Genomic DNA, 9,399 nt, shown 5'->3' with positions numbered 1-9,399 from the left:
AATTTCTATTTTCGAGCCTTTAATTCCATATTTTCTTCATTATTTCAGGTGTTTGGGTAAAGTCACAGGGCATAGGAGTGCAAAGGGAAGCTTATAGAGGTCAAAAGACTTAGAATTGTTGCTGATACAAAGTACACGGATCATGTAATCAAAGCCATAGACCCGTGTAACTTTCTGCTAGAAGAAAGCCAGAGAACCAATGGAGAAATAAAAGTGCACGGATCGTGTAATTGGACCCGTGTAATCTGCAGGGACCCATGTAAGTCTTTGCCGAGCACAAGCTTGAAGAACTTTCTGAAAACAAAGTACACGTCCCATATAGCCAAGCCCATGCAGCCAACGCATACCCATTTAAGTCTCTGTGCTAATACAGGACTCAGCAATTTCACTCCAGTAAGTTACACGGCCTAGGCCTGTGTAGTGAGACACGGACCGTGTACTATGAGGCAGCCAGTTTTTTAACCTGAATTCCTGCTCTTGTTTACTGATTCAAATCAGACTCCTAAAGCGTTTTGGACTCAAAATGACCTAATGCTTAAATAGCCATTACAAATAGAAGCAAAAAATATTCAAAGAAAAAAAGAATCAATCCTTTTACAGCATTTTTTGGGAGTTTCAAAGAGGATTCGCCTCTAAAATCTCACCAGCCGTCCTGAGGAGAAGAATATCAATATCAAGAGTAGTTTTCCAGCCGAAGTTCTACAAGATCAAAGCTGCAAACCCTCTTCGGTTTTTTCATTCCATTTCCTTAAACAGGTTTTTATTACTTTATTTCTTCTATACGATTTCATTTACTGTCTTTATTTTTATTTATCATGATGTTTGCTGAACTCACTATGAGTGAATACTTTTCATATTCTGGAATTGGGAGAGTAACGCTTGTAATCATTATTATGGATGAACATTAAGTTTTATTTACTGGATTTTAGATTTGTTCCTTGATTTAATTTCTTGTGATTTTAATGCATGCTATGTGTTGGTACCCACTCAGTAATGATTATAGATATTAATTGAAGGACTGAAAGGTGAAGATTAATATTAGAAAATTAAGATTTTGAACCAAGGAACTTTGAGCCGTCAAGAGGGAAAGGAAATATTAAGAGCACAATCAAGAAGATCTTGAAATTCCAACCATGGCCGATAATAAGATAGGCCAAGACTCTTGAGAGACAATGGAGCTCCTTCTGTCTAAGGATTTTAGCCCAGTGTCACAAAAAGCACAGTGAAAGCCAACAATTTTGAGTTAAAACTAGCATGGCTTCAAATGATACAACAAACCCAGTTTGGAGGTTCACCAACAGAAGATCCACACTATCACATCCAGTGCTTTATTACCCTTTGTGACACATTCAAGATGAATGGAGTTTCTGATCAAGCCATAAGACTCAGAGCATTCCCATTCTTCCTTCGAGACAGAGCAAGGAAGTGGTTACTTTCTCAACCAGCTGGATCGTTCACCACATAGGAAAACCTCTCGCAAGCTTTTTCTAGCAAGGTACTTCCCACCTGCAAAGACTGTAAGGCTGAGGCTTGAGCTCAACACCTTCAGACAAAAGGAAGATGAATCACTCTATGATGCATGGGAAAGATATAAAGACCTGTAGAGGGAATGTCCACACTATGGCATAGAGGATTGGCTACTAGTGCAAAACTCTATAATGGGTTACTACCCTCTACAAGGAACACAGTTGATTCAGCTGCAGAAGGTGACCTAATGGAGAAAACAGTGACACAAGCACTTGAACTTCTAGACAGGGTTGCATACCATAATTATGAGTGGTCAAATGAAAGAGGAAATGCAAGGAGAATAACAGGGGTGTTGGAAATGAATGCCCTAAGCATGATAAATGCCCAATTTGATCAGCTCACAAGGAGACTTGATAAAATGCAAGCCAATGCAGTAAGGATGAATAGTCAACATGAGGACAACTGTGGAGGCGGATATATGAGTTCAGAATATAATAGCTTCAATGAACCCTCCACATAACATATGAACTATGTGAATAATGGAGAAAACTTCAACCAGGGGCAGCCTAACAATCCATATTCAAACACTTATAACCCTGGATGGAGGAACCACCCAAATTTCTCATGGTCCAATTAGCAGAATCAGCCAATAAATAAGCAATAGAGGTACAAATCACTAGCACCCCCTGGATTTTAGAACAGAGGCAAAAACTTTGCACAGCCACCACCGCCTCCTCAACCTTAGCAACCTGAACCAAAGATGACCATGGAATCCATGATGGAAGGTTTCTTAGCAGCTCAACAATAACAAAATGAATTGATTAGACAGCTAACTTCCAAAATGGACAAACTTGCTACCTATAACAAAGTGCTAGAGAATCAAATTGCTCGGCAAGCAAGCTCTTCAGGTAAGGCTGTTGGTAAACTGCCTAGTCAACCAGGGATGAACCCAAGGGAGCATTGTAAGGCAGTTACATTGAGGAGTGGGAGAACTCTAATACAATTAGAGAAGGAACCAACATAGGAGACCTCAGAAGAATCTGAAAGCCAAGCAGAGAAAAAGGAGGAAGAAGCTAAGAAATATCAAAAAGAGGAAACAGGGAAGAAAAAGAAGTTACCAGAGCCATACCAGCCTCCCCTACCTTTTCCTCAGAGATTTTAAAAAGCCAAATTGGACAAGCAGTTTGGGAAGTTTTTAGAAGTTTTACAAAAACTTTATATGAACATTCCCTTCACTGAAGCACTCTCTCAGATGCCATCCTATGCTAAATTTCTTAAGAAAATTCTTTCAAAGAAAAGAAAACTGGAAAACTATGAGATAATTGCTCTAACAGAGGAATGCAGTGCTATACTGCAAAACAAGCTGCCTCCGAAGCTGAAAGATCTAGGAAGCTTCTTCATACCCTACCTCATTGGCTACAAGAAAATAGACAAAGCCATCTGTGATCTTAGGGCAAGTGTGAGTTTAATGCCTCTATCAATATACAAAAAGCTGGAGATAGGAGAACTGAAGCCCACGACAATTTCACTGCAATTGGCTGATCAATCAGTTAAATATCCAGTTGGCATACTTGAAAACAACCCCATCAAAGTGGGCAAATTCTTCATTCCAGTAGACTTTGTTGTCCTTGAGATGGAAAAAGATGTTCAGATCCCTATCATCTTGGGAAGACCATTCTTGGCAACCGCTGGAGCAATCATAAACATAAAAAATGGGGGACTAACCCTCTAAGTAGGAGAATAAGAAGTGGAATTCAACTTGTTCGACACAATGAAACCGAAATTCAAACTTGATGAATGCTTCAAGGTCAACATAATTAACAAACAAGTTGAAGAGGAATTTCATAAGATACATCCTAAAGATCCTCTTGAAACATGCATTATGCACAGTCACATGGTAAATAATGAAAACACAGAAATAGCAGCCTGTGCACAATAGTTAGCAGCTCATCCACCCCTACCCCTAGCCCAAGCCTCCAAGATGGAGAAGTTGAAGGAGGAACAGCCCAAAGACAAGCTCCAAGAAAACACCAAACAGGTAGAGCTTAAACCTCTCCCATCCTCACTAAGGTATGCATTTCTGGACTCAAACTACACATGGGAGGAACCTCTACTATACAAGAGATGCAATGATGGACTAATAAGAAGATGCATACTAGAGGAGGATGTGGAGAGCATCCTCTAGCACTGCCATTCTAATCTATATGGAGGACACTTTGGCACCTCAAAAATAGCAGCTAAAATTTTACAAGCTGGATTGTACTTGCCACATTTGTTTAAGAATGTAAGACCCTTTGTGTTAGCTTGTGACCAATGCCAAATAACAGGTAACACTTCAAGGAGGAATGAAATGCCACTGCGTGGTATACTTGAGGTAGAATTGTTTGATGTATGGGAGATAGACTTCATGGGCCCATTCCTCTCTTCCCATGGAAATAAGTATATATTCTGGTTGGTGTTGATTATGTGTCAAAATGGGTAAAAGCAATAGCCACACCAACCAATGATGCTAGAGTGGTCACAAGGTTCCTAAAGAAGAATATATTCACAAGATTTGGCACACCGCGAGCAATAATCAGTGATGGAGGAAGTCACTTCTGCAACCAACAATTCGAAACTCTATTGAAAAAGTATAGAGTGACTCACAAGGTAACCACACCTTGTCATCCTCAAACCAGCGGCCAAGTAGAAATCTCAAACAGGGAACTGATGTGAATTCTAGAGAAAACTATAAACAGATCCAGGAAGGACTAGTGCATAAAGTTAGACGATGTGCTGTGGGCATACCGCACTGCATATAAAGCCCCAATTGGCACAACACCCTTCCGACTAGTTTATGGAAAATCATGCCATCTCCCTGTCAAACTTGAACATAAAGCTTACTAGGTAATTCAGATCCTAAATTTTGACCTCAAAGCCGTTGGTGAAAAAAGGCTTCTACAGCTGAATGAGTTGGAAGAAATCCGACAGGATGCATATGAAAATGCCAAAATCTTCAAGATAATACCAAAAATGGCATGACAGGCACATAGCAAGGAAAGAAATAAAAGAAGGAGACCTTGTCCTATTATTCAACTCTAGATTGAAACTCTTTCCAGGGAAGCTGAAATCAAGATGGTTTTGACCTTTTAAGGTCACTCAAGTCTTCTCACATAAAACAGTAGAAGTGTGGAGTGAAACCTCAGAAGCATTTAAGGTCAATGGGTAAAGGCTAAAGCCTTACTTTCAAGGAGAACCCATAGAAAAGGGAGTCAATTGCACTCTTGACCATCCTACTGACAGATATGAAAGACGAAAGCAAAGTCGAGCTAATGACTATAAACAAGCACTTTTTGGGAGGCAACCTAACATTTCTAATTTTTCTTTCTTTCTTTCTTATTTTAATTTTGTTAATATTTGTTCACATTTTCTTTTGTAGGAATCCCAAAAGATCTCAAATCTGGAAAAGTAAGGGGGAGTAGAGAATAAGAGAGGAGAGGAATCATTAAGTCAAAACCATAAAAGAGAAAATTGAACAAAATCGGGGAAGCAGCTCAGTTGCTAACCTTTACATCCATTTCATGTGTTGTGATGATAAAAATTTTCATTAGGGAAAATTTTGGAAAATCAGAAAATTACACTGGTCATGTATTGGTTTCACATGCCCTGTGTAACTTTTTAGAAGTCTGTAAATTTCTTGCAATTTTTAAATCTAAGGGAAACAGAAAGTTACATGGACCCATTGCCCAATTTACATGGGCCGTGTAATGTTGCCAGCAGAATAATTTAAGGACAGAAGGTTACACGGGTCCCCTTTGTAATGTACATGGACCGTGTAACATGTCCAGCAAAGCAACTTGAGAGGTAGTAAGTTACACGGGTCCTAGAGCTCATTTACACAGGCCATGTTCTATGGTAGAAATTGAAATTTTCGGGCAGAAATTTACACGGCCCTACATATCGGGACCCATGTAGTGATACACGGCTCGTGTACCTTGTCACATACGCCACTTTTGGGGAGCAAAATGCACGAAATGAAGAGTCCTAACGGCTCTTTAAATGCACCCCTCACCTTAAACCCATTCATAAAGGCAAAACCCTTCATCTCCACCCCTTTTAGTCTATAAAAACAATTCAAATCTCTTCTCCCTTCACCAAACCCTACTCTTCTCCTTCCCAAAAACTGATCGATGACTCCTGCAAAGCGATCTGTGTGAAGAATGGGCTCTTCCTTGAGGCAAGGAAGGGAATCCTCACCTTCTCCCGCTCAGCCGACACCCTTATGCCCAAGAACAAGGGCGACCTCTCCTCAACCAGCCCCTCCTCAACCGCAACCCCAGCCACAAGCTACTCCACAACCCGAAATCCCCATTCCTTGGGGATTCCGTGTTTCACCTTACCTCTTTATAAGACATAACATGATCCCGTAGAACACCTAATGAACTACCGAACTTCACCTATTGATACTCATTAAGTACCCTACAAGGGATTTTAAAACCATTTTCTTACTTCTGGAAGTGGTGAGCATTTTGGTAGGAATGAAAAACATTTAATTGAAGTTTCAAAACTAGCGAAAATTTTTGTCTATTTTTATTTGTCCGCAAATTTTGGAAAAATTTTGGCAGAGTGCCGTTTGTATTTTGAGAAAACAGTTCATCAAAAACCTATAAAAACACTTTCAATAATTGTTTCCACAACTCCCAACCACCAAAAGGAGTCAAGTCAACACAATTCAATTTAAGTCCACAATTTAACCAAAGTTGTCATCTCAAAATACTTCATAAATTCATTCACATTGCATATAATACTTAATTTACAAATATATATCTTAATTTATAAAAAGAAAATCCAAAATAACATTAGTACAATTTACTGTACAATTGCTAACTTTACATTAATACATATGACATTATAATATTTACATCAAATAACTATAAGGGTAAAAACAAATACCCGTACAAAAAGATTCTTGAAGTCCTTATCAATTCAGCAGATCACCTTACTGCTTTCTCCTTGCCCTTATCTGCGATAACAAAATAAGCTATCGCTGAGCATAAAAATACTCAATGGTGCACAATAAAAATTTGAAATGCAGTACATATAACATTCATTGATAAATCACAATTTAAGTATTTCACAAATTATCAAAACTCATTATAGCACAATTTTGGTCAAACAATTTAATAAATACAGTGTTGCCAATTCATACACAACTTAAGCCATGACACAAAATTTTCGATCAATACCGCGTTGTACACCACAACAAAGCAATCTACAAGCCCACTAATCGAAATCAATAAAGGAGTTGGCTAGCTAGCTAATGAGTACTTATCCGATCTACAACCTCAACTGGTAAACTAGAGAGGGAGGAAAATAATCGATCTCAACCCCATAAATGGAGGAAGAATAATAAGGCACTATCATGCTAAGTGTGAATCCGAAATCAATTTAAAGCAATTTGTTCAAATATTTCATGCAAATCACACTAAATTTCCAAAGTCACCTTTTCATTCACAAAGTGGCAACATAAAAATTCTTAAACTCATAATTAACACAGAAATTTCATAAAGCGTACTAAATCAATTTTTCAATGATAAAATGTTTAAATAAAGTTTATTGTGCACAAACCTAACGTGAGTCGCCTCTAGGCCTTAACTCAGTCCCTTAGACCTTCCGGGTCTTTTTCAGCTGAAACACGAAATTTATAGTGTCTTAATATCTTTGCCTCGCAATAATTTCAATAATTAATTTATATATATTCAATTCTAGACCCAATATGCTTAAACTTACATTCTTGAAAATTTTCATGTTGAAGTTACTATTTATGGTACTATTCAAGTCAAAATATTGACTTTCTTATGCTTAATAGGTATGGGAAATCCAATTATACCCACATACACATTTTGGTTACCTAACTTATTAGTTTTGGTCATTTTCTCAAAACTTAAGTCTTTTAGGCAAACTTTCAAATTTTCAGTTTTGGTGACCTATTTTGCATTGTTCCATTGGTCATGTTGCTATTAGAATTTGGCCAAGTTTTCTTCATAGAAATTGTTGCTTATTGTCTTAAATTTATTTCTCTTTTTGAATCACTCCATCTGGAGTTTAGTAGCTCAAGTTATAGCCATTTGAACATGGCTGGCCGGATTGGTCTAACCCATATTTTCTGGGCACCAACTTAGTTCTGGCAGTTTTAGGTCACCAAATTTGGATGGCTAAATGGCTTGGTTAAGGGCATAATTTGGGTTTATGTTATTCATGAAAGCTATAGGGCTATGTCTCAACTTTCTACTAGTAAACTTTCAGGTCATTTGGACCTGCCTATCCCAAGTTATGGTTAAATGAACAGACAAGTCATTTTTGTACAGGGTAGAACACTCAATTCCGGATTTGGCCAATTTGTTCACTATGCTATGGCCACTTTCTGGGCATGATTCCTAATTGAAAAATGTGTTATTTTGTGTCTAGTTTTATTCCCAATTAGCCTCACACAAATTGGGTTGGTAAATTTTCAATTTTAGTTCTTGAAAGGGACCTTGGTCATGCTGCCTGCAGAATGTCCATAATCAATCCGAATTTTCATTTGATTCCAACACTTCCAACATACCACAATTCGTCATACATGACCATTTTTGAGCTTAAACAAGGTCAAACACACCATTTGACCAATTCTTAAAATTTTGTCTCCTAAAACCCTAGGTCCAAAACCCTAACTCAATAATTTTGTTATATTTTACTAAATTAAAACATATAAACATAATTTCTCAACTCATTCAAGCTCATGTGCACTTTTAATTCAATCAAACTTATGCAAATCATACCCCCACCTAGGCTGGCCAAATTTCCCTTTTGTTCTCTAAAGATGTTTTCTTTTGATTGTAAGTTAATTTCAAGGTTACTCAAACCACAAACACAGCTAATAAACTAAAATTTCAATTAAAAGAACTAACCTTACTTTGATGTTCAATCTTCAATTTTCTTCTTCTTTTCTTCCTTTTTTTCTTGATCAATCTTCTTCTCAAGTGAGGTTAATAAGGTTTAACTAAGGAGTTTCCTTTCTCTATGGCTGAATTATGGTTTCTTCAAGCTCAAAAATGAGCTTTCATGGAGGACTAGTGAGGGAGAGAGGGAAGAGAGAGGTGAACGGCTTGGGTGAGGGAAGAAGAAGATAAATTTTCTTTTTTAATTATTTTGTCTTTTAACTTAGTAACTATCCCACAATTCCAATTTTGTAAATATTAGGTTTATTGCATCATGCATGATGTCATGCATGATGTAATAAACTTTATCAACTTTTTCTTTTTATTTATTTTTCTTTTAGTTCTTTAATTTAATTCTTGATCCCAAAATTTTGTTTTCTCCGATTTTATTTGACAGTCAGGTCAGGAATCAGCTCTAAGGGTCAATTGACCAAATTGCCCCTCCCCAATTCGATCCGGTTTGCAAATAATTCAATATTTCTTCCGGATCCCTAACCTAATTATTTGACCGGCTTAACAATTCCTTTTTGTGATTTTCTCTTTTCTAGTGTGTTCGCAATAGTCCTAAGGACTGTGGCACCACATTTTATGGTTCGAAATTTGAGTTTAAATTGACCTCGCAGTCCTTCCCCAGAAGGTCAACCATCGCTGTGACTCTCGGCTCATTTAACATCTTATGTTCTGTTTTTCTTATTTATACTTGACTAATTGACAATTACTAATTATTTGTGTTCAGGGCTTATCTAGTTGTCTTAGATGTGGTTCTAATCCCCTTAATCATCCAGACCGATACAAGTCATTGGAACAGTGAAATATACCAGGCTATGCAAATAGGGGTGTTACAATTCTTCTCCCTTGAAATAAATTTCATCTCGAAATTTTACCTGGTATCAATTTCTGAACTGCTGTGGGTGCTGTATCCTCATGTCCTCCTCTCATTTCCAAGTAGCCTCCTGGCCCGAATAATGGTTCC

The 9,399-nt window shown here is 37.6% G+C and overlaps 1 non-coding gene across 1 annotated transcript; it reads right to left on the bottom strand.

Annotated features, from left to right (window-relative positions):
- Positions 1–1,520: 1,520 nt before the first annotated feature.
- LOC131178917 (small nucleolar RNA R71) lies at positions 1,521–1,627 on the bottom strand. Its single transcript, XR_009147924.1, has one exon. It is a non-coding gene; the product is annotated as a small nucleolar RNA R71 (small nucleolar RNA).
- Between the last annotated feature and the right edge of the window lie 7,772 nt (positions 1,628–9,399).

This window comes from Hevea brasiliensis, chromosome 3 (genome assembly GCF_030052815.1).
Source record: "Hevea brasiliensis isolate MT/VB/25A 57/8 chromosome 3, ASM3005281v1, whole genome shotgun sequence".
NCBI lineage: Eukaryota > Viridiplantae > Streptophyta > Magnoliopsida > Malpighiales > Euphorbiaceae > Hevea > Hevea brasiliensis.
Note: the sequence above shows the minus strand (reverse complement) of the source record. Positions and strands in the feature narration are given on the sequence as shown.